The 14,352-nt window shown below is 37.7% G+C and overlaps 1 protein-coding gene across 2 annotated transcripts in view; it reads left to right on the top strand.

The window, feature by feature from the left end:
* Positions 1-676: 676 nt before the first annotated feature.
* Positions 677-14,352, top strand: part of rarab (retinoic acid receptor, alpha b) — a 127,229-nt gene continuing 113,553 nt past the window's right edge. Inside the window, exon 1 of one of the 2 annotated variants that reach the window (XM_051886650.1) lies at positions 677-925. The gene's annotated coding sequence lies outside the window, so the exon portion shown is untranslated. The remainder of the gene's footprint in view (positions 926-14,352) is intronic. The other variant, XM_051886652.1, reaches the window with a different exon arrangement.

The raw sequence follows: 14,352 nt of genomic DNA, 5'->3' as shown, positions 1-14,352 counted from the left end.
CTGTTTTAACTGTATTTCTGTCTTTGTTGTTCTCGAGTTATTAAAGACGTCAAGAAAACAAAATTAGAGCTTTGAGGGTAATCTATATGCTAGCACCTATGACAAAAATACCTTTTACTACATATACACATAAAATTTGCAGTCTTTCTCTTTTGGCAAAACTAAAAATATCGATGTTTCATTCAGATTTTTGTCCAATCAAACACTCCCTTGAATGAGAATGTCCTGCCCCATGAGACCACCAACTAGTAGCAAATCATGATGTCACTAATGCTATTCTAAACAAAGGTGACTTCGATATGTCTCACCAAACTCCCTGTTTCAACAGGAAGTGTGTCAACACAGGAAAGAAAGACTTGTCAAGCGATTTCAACAGGTTGTCAAGACACATTTGTGTCTCAGGAGACACAATGCTAATGCTCAATGCACATGTTTAATGTACATTCTAGCTCTGATAGAGCTAGATTGTGTTACACAATTCAACTTTTTGTTAATGCAGAAATCCAAAACTATGGATCAGATTCTTCCATTTTTTTTAAACAAAGACTTTTTTGTTGGCATATCTGTGCTCTTATAATGGCCTAAGGTGACCCCAGTTTCACTTCTCATTTGAGAGGGTGTTGATGATAGTGCTCGGGCACCAAATAAACAACAGCAAGAGGAACAGGAAGCCCTTGGCGAGGAGCATTGCGTGAGAGACAGTGAGAAGTGGGCTGAGGTTTTGAGCGCGTATGTGTGTACATGTGTGCTGGTGCTTTCTTCAGTTTAGTTTTGCGGTGGCATGTACTGGCAGGTGAATGTTACCCAATGACCTGCCTCTTCATATCGAGTCGAGGGTGTTATTCTTTTGTAGAGAAATCTGCAAATGAAGTATTGTGGATATATGACTCTTTAAGAAGACTTAACAGTGTCACTCCCTCTTCAGGTAAGAAGAAATCAGATCAAATCTCGAATAAATATTACAGTAGTGACTTTGGCGCTTGTAGGTGGTGTGTTATTTTAAGAAAAAGTCTGGAGTGTTACAGTTTATAGATACATTTTCAGGACCTCTGGAGGAGAGGATGTATGTTTTGTGAGGGGCTCCTGCTCGCAAGGGCCGAGTGCCCAATGCCTGCTCACTGTAATGTGAAGCGACAGCTAGCCTTCACGCACCAGTGGGCTCCGTGTCCTAAAATGGACACAGGAGGACTCTTTCAGGGGGAAAAAAAGAGTAGAGGCAGGAGTATATGAGAACATCTTTATGTAGAAAGTGAAAGACATATAAAATCAGATTTGTTGTGTAGCTTTATTCTTTCTTCTTCTTCTTTTTGTAATTTGAACCAAACTGACTTTCAGTACACAACATTTCTATTTTATTTTAATCCAAAATGGCTTAATATTTGAAAAATATGAATGTTTTGCAACATATCCAGAGAGAAAACACAAATGAAGTGAATTAAGTTCACTAAGAGAAAGACTAAGCAGCATGTACACAGAATTCACCTTCACTCCCACAGTATCATGTGACCTATTAAGTGAATATGCTGTTTATTTGAGTAAAGATGGAATGGAAGTATTTTCATGTATTACATAACTAATATAGCCTTACTATGGTACAATTATGTATGATACTATGATATACTCAGGGGTGCACATAAGTGGTACACAGGTGCGCATGCGCGGTAAAAATAAACGATGCGCAAGAGAAAACATGGAGGAAAGCGCTTTTGAGTACCAACATTTTTGAGGACCGGTTCACAGGGACACGTTTACTTACTGGAGTAGGATTTTTCTCCATCTCTGGTAAGATAGCAATCATGATGATCATCATTCTTTAATTATTAGGTGTGCAACGGATCGCAGTTAATCCGTGATCCGGACGGATAAGGTCCAACGGTTCGGCACGCATGTAATTCGCGGAATAACTGCTAAATTTAACCATCATAGAGTGAAAGTTTAGCATTTGGACGTGTTTTGTCTCGCCAATTAACACATTCAAACGATTTTAAAAGCGGAAGAAGAGGCAAAAATCGGGACTCGCGAGCTGTTATCTGTGCGCACAGCCTCACCCCCCCCCGAAACGCGTGACGTAGAGACAGAAAGAAAGAGAGAGAGAGAGAGAGAGAGAGAGAGAGTCAGACAGCCAGACAGCGCTCGAACACCAAATTAATTCCTCTTTCGCATTTACTTGCGCTTGAACAGACACATACACACAATTATGTCAACATACCTGTCTCGGCAAGTATTCTTCCGGTTATGTCATAAGTGAACAGCTGAGAAGGAAACCAGATGTGTGTCAGTTATTCGGTCCGTGCTTTCCTTCTTAAAGTGACAGCAGCCCTAATATTCTTACTGTTGTCTGTGTCATTAATGTTAGTAAAAAAAAAGAGAGAAAAGAGGATAGTGAGGAGAGCAGTCAGGAGGAAAGTGATGAGGACAGCTTTTAGGATAAGTGTGTCGCGTAAAGTGTGAGTACCAAGCAACATCTCCAGGTGCTCCCTTGAGAACCAGACCAAAAAAGTTATGTGCACCCCTGGATATAGAGTCCGGGAACGTGACGTATGCAACGCAATGCATTCTGCGTCTTTAGGTCACCGACAGTACAGTAGAGACTGGGAAATAGTGGAGGTAGATGTTAAAATTTATATTATACAGTTAAAAACATATTAGAATGGTGAACGCTGGCTGTGTTATGAACTATCTGCATATACTGACCAGCGTGGAAAACGGATGTGAAATGGAGCGCCATTTTGTCCCATTTTCGGGACATTCTAAAACGCTTAATGTGGCTTAATGTAAGTAAACATCATACTAATAAACCATACTATGTACAGAAAAGCAGTTGAGCCCAGAATTTGAACGCAACGAGTTTAATTTCACGTTAAACGTTTTCCTCCCTTAGAAACTATGTACAGCAAAGCATTGCGTTTTATTACAAGTTTTCATCCGTATAAAACCGTTATAAAGAAAACGCTTAACGTCGCTTAATGTAGCCTACTAAGTGATATTAAAAGATCAAATTCTGCACACACCAATTTTTCTGTATAGTATGCTTTATTAGTATAGTGTTTACTAAGTTTGGTCTTTAATGTCACTGTCCATTAAGCGTTTTCTTTATGGGAGGAAAATGCTTATGTGTAATTAAATGTGTTGCGTTCATATTCTGGGCTCATCTGCTTTTCTGTACATAGTATGCTTTATTAGTTTGGTGTTTACTAAGTTTTGTTTGTTAATAACACTATCTTAGTAAATTAAGCCACGTTAAGCTTTTTCATGTTATGCGTTAGAATGTCCCTAATTTTCTGCCTTCCAGCTTAGAAACAACACAATGGTAAAAGTGAAACTCAATGAAAATAAACTTGACCAAAATGCGGCTGTCATTTGTATTTATTACAGATTCATAATTTCTGATCCACTTGAATATGTAAGTGCTCACGCCATGAATAACGTACGAAAACACGTTTAGAAATGTTATTTGAGATGTAGCTCGTTGCGATCACTCTGCGTGTTCATAAAGCAGCACTGCTTTGATTCATTGTTCAGCTTCTCTCAGTAAGAAATCATGTATTTGTTCCATTTAAGTCCAGTAAAACTTACTTGGTGTAGCGATTCCACAATATAATTAATTTCAGAGCTGCATTACAGAGGGTCATGCTGTTATGTTATCCCTTAATGCTTTAACATTAAGAAATCAGGGCGATATGATGATATGCTGGCTGAGATCAATCTATATTGTGTTTATTATTTTATCTGGCAGATATATCGGTGCCACTTAGTTATTAAAAACTGCAATAGAGGAATCACTCCTGTGTGTGGTACGATAGAAGGCAGCAGTATGATTCATGTATATCGTGTCCTGGCCACACGACTGAGCGATCGAATGAACACAAGAGATTCAAATATTAGTCCATTTATTCTAAGCAAGTGCAAGCAGCTCTTAAAAAATTAACGTAAATACAGTCGTTTTTTTCATCTGGTGATTTGTATTTGTTGTCATTGTACGCTCCTGAGCGTGACCTAAAACATGGCGGCGACTACCCAGAATGCAACGCGCAGTGACGTAGTTTGCCAAGCTCTATACTGTACATCATGGTTCTGAATTATTGATATGTTTTCATGGCACTCCAACATACATCAAAAAATGCTTCTGTACTACCACAGTACATCAAAGAACACAGTATTACCTGTTGTCATAAAAAAATTGTTGAAAAGCCAATCCAGTATCTCAAATAGTAAAACATGGTGTTAGGAATGGCAAGTCAATTGAAGTTGTTTTGGATAAAAGCGTCTGGCAAAGCATATATAATATACAGCTGGTATTACTGTGGAACTTTTTGTTAGGGTATTGGTACTGCAAAACATGTCATTGCTGTCATGCACTAATATTTGAAAATTTGCCATCAACTGAACCAGTGTACACCAAAAACAATAAAATGGGCAGGGCAGTGATCTCTCTTTGCACTGTAATTGAGGCAGCAAAGGTCTTTGTTCATCCCTGCTCCTTCTCCAAGGCTCAATGATGTGATCAATAACCAATTAAAAAAAACGGATCAGCAGATTATCCACGTCACATGCTTTCAAGTATTAAAAACAAGAACGTCTGTCTGACATGTGCTCCGAATGCATGTTTGTGAAGCGTTTCAGTTGTTAATATGTAAAGAAAACCAGTGACAGAAGCTAGCATAAGTGTACAGGGGTGTAAATAAAATAGTCGCCATGTTGAGTCCACTTCCCTAAACTTGCTGTCTTTTAACAAGCATCCATTTCCACCTAATTAGTGCCCAGGATTTTAATTGCAGTTTACAGAGTTGTTCAGTTTTATTGAGCTTGTGAATGTGTGTTTGTGTAAAAGCAGAGAGGCCTTGTTATGTACCAATTGGAAATGGCAGCTTCTTTTGGGGGGATTTGTGGCTGGTGATTGAATACTAGCGGCATTGTCGTGTATCTATAATATTGTTAAAATGAACAAGGAGAGGTTTGGCTTTTTGAGTGTTGACAAAAAAAGTTATGAATATGAATCATATTCTAAATAACAACAACACATTGATTAAGTTCACATAACTTTTTTGTTGTGAATGTGGGTCAGTAGATGTTCAAAGAGCGCAAGAAGAAGACAAGGCAGGAAGTGGTAAGTGAGGTGAATAATTCATTTGTCTGTCTTCCATGTGTGCCCTGTCTGCACTTTCATCACCCTCATTATCCCTGTCATCGCTGAGCTCTGTCCTCTCCACCGGCTCATGGTGCCATTCACTCACTGCCTCTGAGCAGCACTGTGCCTAATGCGGATATATTTCAACAGATTAGTTTCCCTGAGAAGAGAGGATGGATTGAGAGCTTGTGTCCGTCAAATTGTACCTACAGTAGCCTTGCTGGAAAAACTTTGATCATGACAAATATATTGAATATAAATACTTTAATATAATATATTTGTACAATAAATTATTATTATTATTAATAATTAATAAATTATAGATTTACTCATATATACTTACCATTCAAGCATTTATTGTCAGTACGATTTCTTGTTTGAAAGAAATTAATACTTTTATTTAGCAAGGATGCATTAAAGTCTGCTATGACAACAGAGGGATGAAGAGGAGGTGCACTAAAATAAAACCACACCCTCTTTCAATATCCCGTTTCACTTGGAAATATGTCACAACACTGAAGTCGGTTGCAACTTCCTGTTTACGGGGACATTAAATTGATCAAAAGAGACAGTAAAGACATTTATAATGGTACAAAAGATTTCTATTTCAAATAAATGCTGTTGAACTTTCTACTCATCAAAGAATGCTGAAAAATATTGTATCACAGTTTCTATGAAAATATTAAGCAGCACAACTGTTTTCAGCATTGATATTATTATAAATAAATATTTCTTGAGCCCCAAATCTGCATATTAGAATGGTTTCTGAAGGATCATGTGACATTGAAGACTACTAGAAAATTCAGCTTTGCCATCACAGGAATAAATGTGACTCTGGACCACAAAAGCAGTCATAAGTCACACGGGTATATTTGTAGCAATAGCCAACAATACGTTGTGTGGGTCAAAATTATAAATTTTTCTTTTATGCCAAAAATCATTAGGATATTAAGTAAAGATCATGTTCCATGAAGATATTTTGTAAATTTCCTACTGTAAATATATCAAAAATTTATTTTTGTGAGTGGATATGCGTTGCTAAAGACTTCATTTGGGCAGCTTTAAAGGGATCATATAATGCCCCTTTTACAAGATGTAAAATAAGCCTCTGATGTCCCCAAAGTGTGTATGTGAAGTTTTAGTTCAAAATACCCCACAGATCATTTTTATAGCATGTTAAATTTATCACTTTTTGAGGGTGAGCAAAAATGCTCCGTTTTTGTGTGTGTCCCTTTAAATGCAAATGAGCTGCTGCTCCCAAGAAGAGGGCGAAGTCACTGAAAATGTCAGAAACTGTTCAGCCTTTTATGTTCAGCCGGAGTCGGACAATAATGGAGAGGCTCAAGAAGAAGTGACAACATGTAGAATCAGGGTATCTGCGGGGCATTAAAAAGCATTAAAAGTCATTAAATGGATTTTGCGAAAATTAAGGCCTTAAATGGCATTAAAAAGCATTACATTTTATTTCTACAGGCATTAAATTTTTTAGAAAAATAATACTACCAGTTTATTTTGAATATAGCCTTCATAATTAATAACTCTGATTTGCTGTCGCAAAATATGTACATTGGTGTGATACACACGCGGAACCAGTTTGGTAATTGCCTCCGGCCGTAACGCCGGTTTAGACAGCGGTGGCCAGGGGCCTGGAGACGGAAAGCTTCATCAGTGTTGCCAACTTAGCGACTTTTCAGACCCCTTTTAAGCGCATTGTGACGAATATAGCGACTTGTTAACCTGATCTAGCTTCAGAGACCCCCCGGTACCTCTCTCTGCGTCTGCTGTTCAGTGAGTGGCTGAGAGGAGCAGCGCATTCAGTTGAGGCTGTGCGAGTGTGCGCTCTGTCAGAGAACAAATGAAATAGATACTATTGCTTCTAACCCGAGTGATCATTTTACGTGTATATATATAGCCAAAATCACATTAAATTTTGTCAGACAACGTCTCTATTATAAATCAGGATTTTAGCGCTGGTTTAACATGTCAGGGCTCGACACTAACGCTTGTCAAATAGTCCGGGTTAAATGGATTTTTTGAAGGGTAAGTGAAAGAGAATTTGGCTTGCCCGGCTTTTCAAAATGAGTTTTTATAACTTGATACAGTTAAGCAAAAATCACACGACCAATGCTGTTTTCCTAAACACAATCACGATTAAAAACGTGACACTGATTTCATTACTGAATGATTCAGCGTTTTGAACGAATCGGTTCAAAGATTCAATGACCTATTCATAAACAATTGCCTCATTCTTGAATGAATCAGCCATTGTAACGAATCGTTTGAACAAATATCAATGACTCACTTATTAAGATGGTCATCAATTTTTAAAAGTATCACCCCCCCCCAACATTTCTTACTTGTATTTTCAAAAAATATTTAAAACAATCCCATAACATTATTTAATACAGTTGTTTTTTTTTTTTTTTATTGTTGTAAACGATTTAATTTGATTGGAAACAGCCCTTAGTGTCTTATTCTAATTTAATTTATTGATCAAATTTAAGAATTTAAAATGAAAGATGAATCATTTTACATGAATCATACAACATGAATTTAAAGATGTCAGATGATGATAATCATACAGCAGATTTAAATATGTCAAAGCTGCAATATTCTGAAAGGATATTGCTTCAGAATAAATTTATATTTACACCAAGCAACTGTTTCACTCGTACAAGTGAATGACCGATTTACTTGTCCGAAGGACGAGCACATGACAAGGCTATGTCGAGGCCTGCATGTAGTCTTAATAGGCCGCGTTTCAGTCACCATTTCATATTGTCTGACAACAAAAATATATAGTTGAAACAATTTTATTGGGAATTTGGCAGTATTAAAATATATTAAGTGAGCAAAAAGGGTAGCACCAGAGAAGCAAACAAATGTAAAGGGCTGACACTTGACAGAATGTGAATACAATGACATGAATATTCTAATTGCGGTATTATGTCATTTATCAAAATTTTGCCATATATATATATATGGCATTAAAAATTTTAAATATGGCATTAAAAAGGCATTAAAAAGCATTAAATTAGATTTGATGAAAACTGTAGAAACCCTGAGAATGCAACAGGACGTTTCTGAACAGTTATTTGATGAATTTATGTAGCTGATGTGGAGTTAACTATCTTAAAGTCATCGATTAGCATATTTTGTCATGATAATCTATAAATCGCTCGTGTGGGAACTGTTGTAAGATCCTACACAGCAAGAGAATATATAATGCATGAAGATAGAACAGATATAGTTTAGTTTAATTATGGTTATAACTTGTCATGTTGTCATCTTGCTTTTATGACATGCTATTGCATTTGTGTTACGTACTGTATTGCAATAACATGGCCTCACCCCTTTTGTTGCGTGTTCTCGGGGGCAGGGTTTATGTAAATTTTAGGGTTAGTGATGTCACTAACCCGGGAAGAAGCGCTGCAGTCCCTACCAGCCATTTGTTCTTTAAAAGAAAATATCTTGCTTTGCTTTGAACTTTGAGCGTCGTAACTTTGCAGATGTTGTTTATGCTCTAACAGCAACATCACACACTAACTAAAGTTAAAAAAGTGAAATCATAATCAACCACCCCTTTAAAGGCAATTTTTCTCAATATTTTGATTTTTTTTTGCACCCTCAGATTCCAGATTTTCAAATAGTTGTATTTCGGCCAAACCATGTATCCTTACAAACCATACATCAATGGGAAGCATATTTATTCAGCTTTGAGATGATGTATAAATCTCATTTTCAAAAAATTGTGGTCCAGGGTCACATATGACATTTTAAAATATATTAAAATAGAAAACACTTATTTTAAGTTGTAACTTTTCACAATATTACTGTTTTTATCAAATAAATGCAATAAGAGACTTCTTTCGAAAACATTACAAAATCATACTGACCCTAAACTTTTGAACGGTTGCATACATGCATGTTAATTAAAGCAGGTATGCATGATAACTTAAAAACCAAACAAGCCTCCATCAAGCCACACTTCCATCCCAAGGTTCATAATTGGCTAACCATTATCCCAACACTTCCACCTCATCTGTGTTGTGGGACCATAAGTACTGTCGGTCCTTCGATATGTCCCATCCTGACTTCCTGTTTCAGTAGGAAATGTCAACACATTGAGGAAAAATGTGTTCATTTAGCCTTTAGAAAAGTGGAGCCTTCCAAGATTTCTTCCTCATCTGGGTGTACGAAGATGAACAATACATTATGAAAAGCACTATACAAAAAAAAAAAAAAAAAAAAATTAGTGATTACAAGGAAACAAACAAGCAAACAAAAAAAAACCCCCTCATAACATGAAAACCAACTTGTCCCATCTTATGGCAGTACCTCCGACCTACATTCTGCCTTTTTTCCCCCTTTACTTTTTCCCCACTCACTTAGTTCTGTCTATTGTTATCAGTCCGCCTAATGGGCTTCTTTCCATGGCTTTGTTCTGGCAGGCGAATGAGTGCAGAAGGGGAGGGAAGTGGAGGGCTGTTGAGAGAAAGGGCAATCGAGTTCGTTTCTTTAAGGGATATCAGTCATATCGATATGATCGCCCTCCCAGGCAGCAGATTCACAAACATGAGACTTCCTCTCTCTGAACTTATACTGTAGGCATGTACCATACTTGAGCTCTAGTACTCACACATTAAGGGAAGGTTGATACTCCAATAAAACAACCGTAGACATGTTTGAAAGCTAATAAATGGCACAAATAGTCTAATAAAAGAGGAATAATTATTGTCATAAAACTCAATAACAACATTGTGCTGTTACAACTGTCAAGTATTACGATGACTAAACATGCATTTCTAAGTATGCCTTGAGAAAATTGGCATAATTTTAATATTTTAATACTACTTTTTTGTATAAGCCTGTTGGCACTCATAAAAATGACTGTTTTGATGTTGTTCATTTTATTCAAACAATTCAATTTGATTTAACATCACTGTATCAGGTTTGTAGTTGAAACACGACTGTTTTATTATATTGACTTGAAAGAACGTTTCAATCAAGTAGATCGATCGACATAAACATTTATATAAGGTTATTAAAGAGAGCTGACAAAGATTTGAAACAGCCCATTTCAACAATGATGACATGCTATATAACTGTAGATAAATAATACAGATAGACGACGGTATTCCGACGGTTGGCAGTGAAAATAAAGGAGATATAAAAGCATGATAACACATCCACTTAAAATAAAAGTAAACCTGACTCCTCTGCCTATAGATGCTAAAGGGTTAAGCACGTTCACTGCCCACATCTGGGAGTCATTTAAAACATTCCACAAGGCTTACCACATGCTTTCAGACAGGCTAACCCCATGAAGCAGATTTTGCTGTCCAGGGCTGGAAGTTTTCAAAGAGTGCATTTGAGAAAATTAAACTGTTAGCTTTTTGTAGGCTCGAGATGGAATGGTGCGGAGGTGGCAGAGAAGACTATACTCTTTTGGGGATCTGTGACTATCTTTGGCTGTCTTTGTGTACCCATGCGTGTGTGGATCAGTAGTACGGTTGTCCTCTTTGAAGTGGTGGGATGCTAAATGGCGCTAGCACTTTCCCACCCTCTGATAGGATCTTCACAGGCTTGCGTTCCCAGCTCATTTCCTCTGGTCAAGTCTTGTGACCCGTCAAAACACAGAAGGGTTTTAGGTGTTCGCTCTAGCTGCGATACAAAGGCCATACAATTTAAACCTTGTGCAATTAAACAATGACAAATAAATGACACGTTCACTCAACCAAAGTAGGCCTGGTATATTTCATTCCAGGGCTGTGGTTAGGAAACACAGATCACTTCATGATTCTTAAACTGTATGCTAAACAGGTTCAGGGCAGAAAAATCAGACCAGGGCTTCCATTGTGCAGATAATTTCAGTTCATTAAGAGTAAATCTTTCAAACATTCATTACTTTAGATGCATTCATTGCTGAGGATGGTCTAGGAAGACTAGTGAGCATTTTGACAGGAGGATGAAAATCCCCTGAATGTGGGACCACTTCAAAACATCTTCTAAAGACCTGGATGAGACCTCTAACCTCCAATTTCATCTTGAACTGTAAGCCAATGGCTATAAGAGGCTAGATTGAGAGGTTGTGTATCAGTAAAGAAACCATTTATAAGTTTTATCTACAGCAAAAACACCTTGTATTTGCCAAAGAACATAAGGGCTGGAGTGTGGAAGATTGTTCTGCAGTCCGACAAGTCAAAATTGAACAACCTAGCATTGGATGGTGCCTGGTATGTTTGTAAGAGAAGACTTTAATTAAAGGATTAGTTCACTTCAGAATTCAAATTTCCTGATAATTTACACCCCCCCCCCCCCATGTCATTCAAGATGTTTATGTCTTTCTTTCTTCAGTCAAAAAGAAATTAAGGTTTTTGAGGAAAACATTCCAGGATTTTTCTCCATATAGTGGACTTCAATGGCTACTAATGGGTTGAAGGTCGAAATTGCAGTTTCAGTGCAGCTTCAAAGGGCTCTACACGATCCCAGCCGAGAAATAAGGGTCTTATCTAGCAAAACAATCGGTCATTTTCTAAAAAGAAAATATATATATATATATATATATATATATATATATATATACACACTTTTTAACCACAAATGCTCATCTTGCACTAGCTCTGCGATGCACCACGCATTACGTAATCATGTTGGAAAGGTCACGCGTGACGTAGGCAGAAGTACCGCGGTAAAAACTCAATCTTATTTTCTCCTCCAACTTCAAAATCATCTGACATCATTTTACTTTTTTTTTTTTGTAAAGGCCGTTTGACGTAGTCTTTGCACGTTCGCTTTGTAAACACTTGCTCGATACTTCCACCTACGTCACACGTTACCTTTACGTGATTAGGTAATGCATGATCACGTTGTGTAATCACATTTCTTTTCGATTTAAGAAAGTAAGACATAAACGTCTTGGATGACATTGGGTTGAGTAAATTATCAGGAAATTTTAATTTTGAAGTGAACTAATCCTTTAAGTGCATGCATGACACCATTAAAGGGATAGTTCACCCAAAAATGAAAATTATCCCATGATTTACTCACCCTCAGGCCATCCTAGGTGTATATGACTATCTTGTTTCAGCTGAACACAATCAGAGTTATAGTAAAAAATATCCTGACTCTACCAAGCTTTATAATGATAATGAATGGTGCTCATGATTTTGAAGGCCAAAAAAGTGCATCCATCCATCATAAACGTATTTCACATGGCTCCAGTGGGTTAATAAAGGCCTTCTGAAGCAAAGCGATGTCTTTTTGTAAGAAAAATATCCATATTTAAAACTTTATTTAACTATAATAACTAGCTTCAGACAAACGCAAGTTTATGGTGGAAAAGTAACCTCTGATGCGACATATACACCCAGGATGGCTTGAGGGTGAGTAAATCATGGGATAATTTTCATTTTTGGGTGAACTATCCCTTTAAGCACTGCAGAGGAAACATAATGGTATTGGGGACGCATGTCTGCAGCAGGTGTTGGAAGGATGTACAATGTTGCTGTCACTTTGAAAATAGACCAATACTTGGGAATCTTGCTGAACACAATGTCATGCAGGTCTTCCAATGAAGCTCAACTTTTGGAAGAACTCAAGAACTGGAGGCAGTTGTGGTCAGAGAGACAGACTTGTAACCCGAAAGTCGTGGGTTGGAGTCTCACTACCAAAATGTAGGTGGGGGAGTGAATGAACAGCGCACATTCAGTTGTTAAAATATGGTGTTGTGCCCCTAGGTTTAAAATGCAAAACTCAATTTGATATTACAGGGGGGTCCCTGCTCTGGGTCTTTGGCCTGAAAAGATTGAACACCCCTTCACATAGGCTTCACCAGTTCCATTATACTGTACCCCTATAGAAGTGTTTCTCAGCTCCAGTCCTGGGGACACTAAGAAGCTATGAGGTATTTTAATTTGTGAGACATTAAAAACATTCTGGAAGGTGGATCCCTGGGACTGGACATTGCTCTGTAGAAAGTAACACAGCAATAAAAGCTGTAAAACATCTAACCAAGACCATAACCATAATGTTTGCATAATCAGGGCTAAAGGCTTTGTCAAAACTTGGCAAAATCCATTTTTCTCTATATTTCCCTATAAAAGAGGACCACATGGAAGAGATTGATCTGATTATGAGCACTCTGACAACTACATTTAATCCGAGGCATGCGACTCTAAATATAGATCCAAGAAAAAAAAAAAGATTTTACCCCAAATGTCTCACATTGTATGTATTTCAAAGTTTAAAGAAGGGGATTATGAGTCATTAGAACAGCTATTGAAGCCCTTAGGCCAAGCAAACCACATGTGACATGACTCCATCTAAAGGATAGTTTATTTTTCTCTTCTGTTAATGGGACGTTCCCTCACTTGCAAGGTGATGGGCCATATAGGCAAAAGGTCTTGGCATTCTTTCAGCAGTTGTACTATTTGCAAACACACACTGAGGGATACCAAGAGGGGTCACTCAGAGCGCGCAGTAATATCGTACACAGTGATGGGTAGCAAACAAGTAGAGGCAAAGGCTGCTCCTAGAAATAGCTCATGTAAACACGATGAGAGTAGACAAACTGACGACACCTCCCTGCTGAGAAAAAAAAAATAGATTAAACTGGTCTGTGCTAGTCTCACCTGGTTTAGGCTGTTTACAATGGTCTCCCAACCTACTGGGCCCAAGGATCTGATATTTGTGTAGTGTTTCATATGGATGGCTTCTCTTCTGTTTTAAATTCGTTGTTGCAAAAGAAGAGCTTTTGCAACAGAGAAACAGTGTCCTTGTCGTCACAGTAAAGTGGCAAAAGGTCTTAAGGGTGTGGATGCTCGGCGCTTGTGTAAATTCAAGGCATCATCACAAGATCAATGGTGCTTGCAGCTGTTTTTCACACAGTGCACATCACGATGTTGACACATCTGTTCTTAGACCACAAAGGACAGCAACGCAAATGTTGCTTAAAGCCTTCTGGAACCCTTTACAACAATATTGTACACTGTAAAAATGAAAAGATACTTTCTGGGTTTTTCAGACTGACACATTGGCGAGACCTCTAGGCACTCAAAGACGTCTCAAATATTCTACTGTGCACTCAAAAAACTTCGGCATATATATTTGAAGCGCTTTCAAACTTGCCTTTCTCTTATGATTTGTGGTAACTGGATGATCTGTTTGACAGTGTCGAGAGTTCTCGCAGGAACTTATCGGATCCATTGTGTTCATTCCTCATA

The sequence above is a fragment of the Ctenopharyngodon idella genome, chromosome 3 (assembly GCF_019924925.1).
Source record: "Ctenopharyngodon idella isolate HZGC_01 chromosome 3, HZGC01, whole genome shotgun sequence".
NCBI classification, from domain to species: Eukaryota; Metazoa; Chordata; class Actinopteri; order Cypriniformes; family Xenocyprididae; genus Ctenopharyngodon; species Ctenopharyngodon idella.
This window is presented reverse-complemented; position numbering and strand designations above follow the sequence as displayed.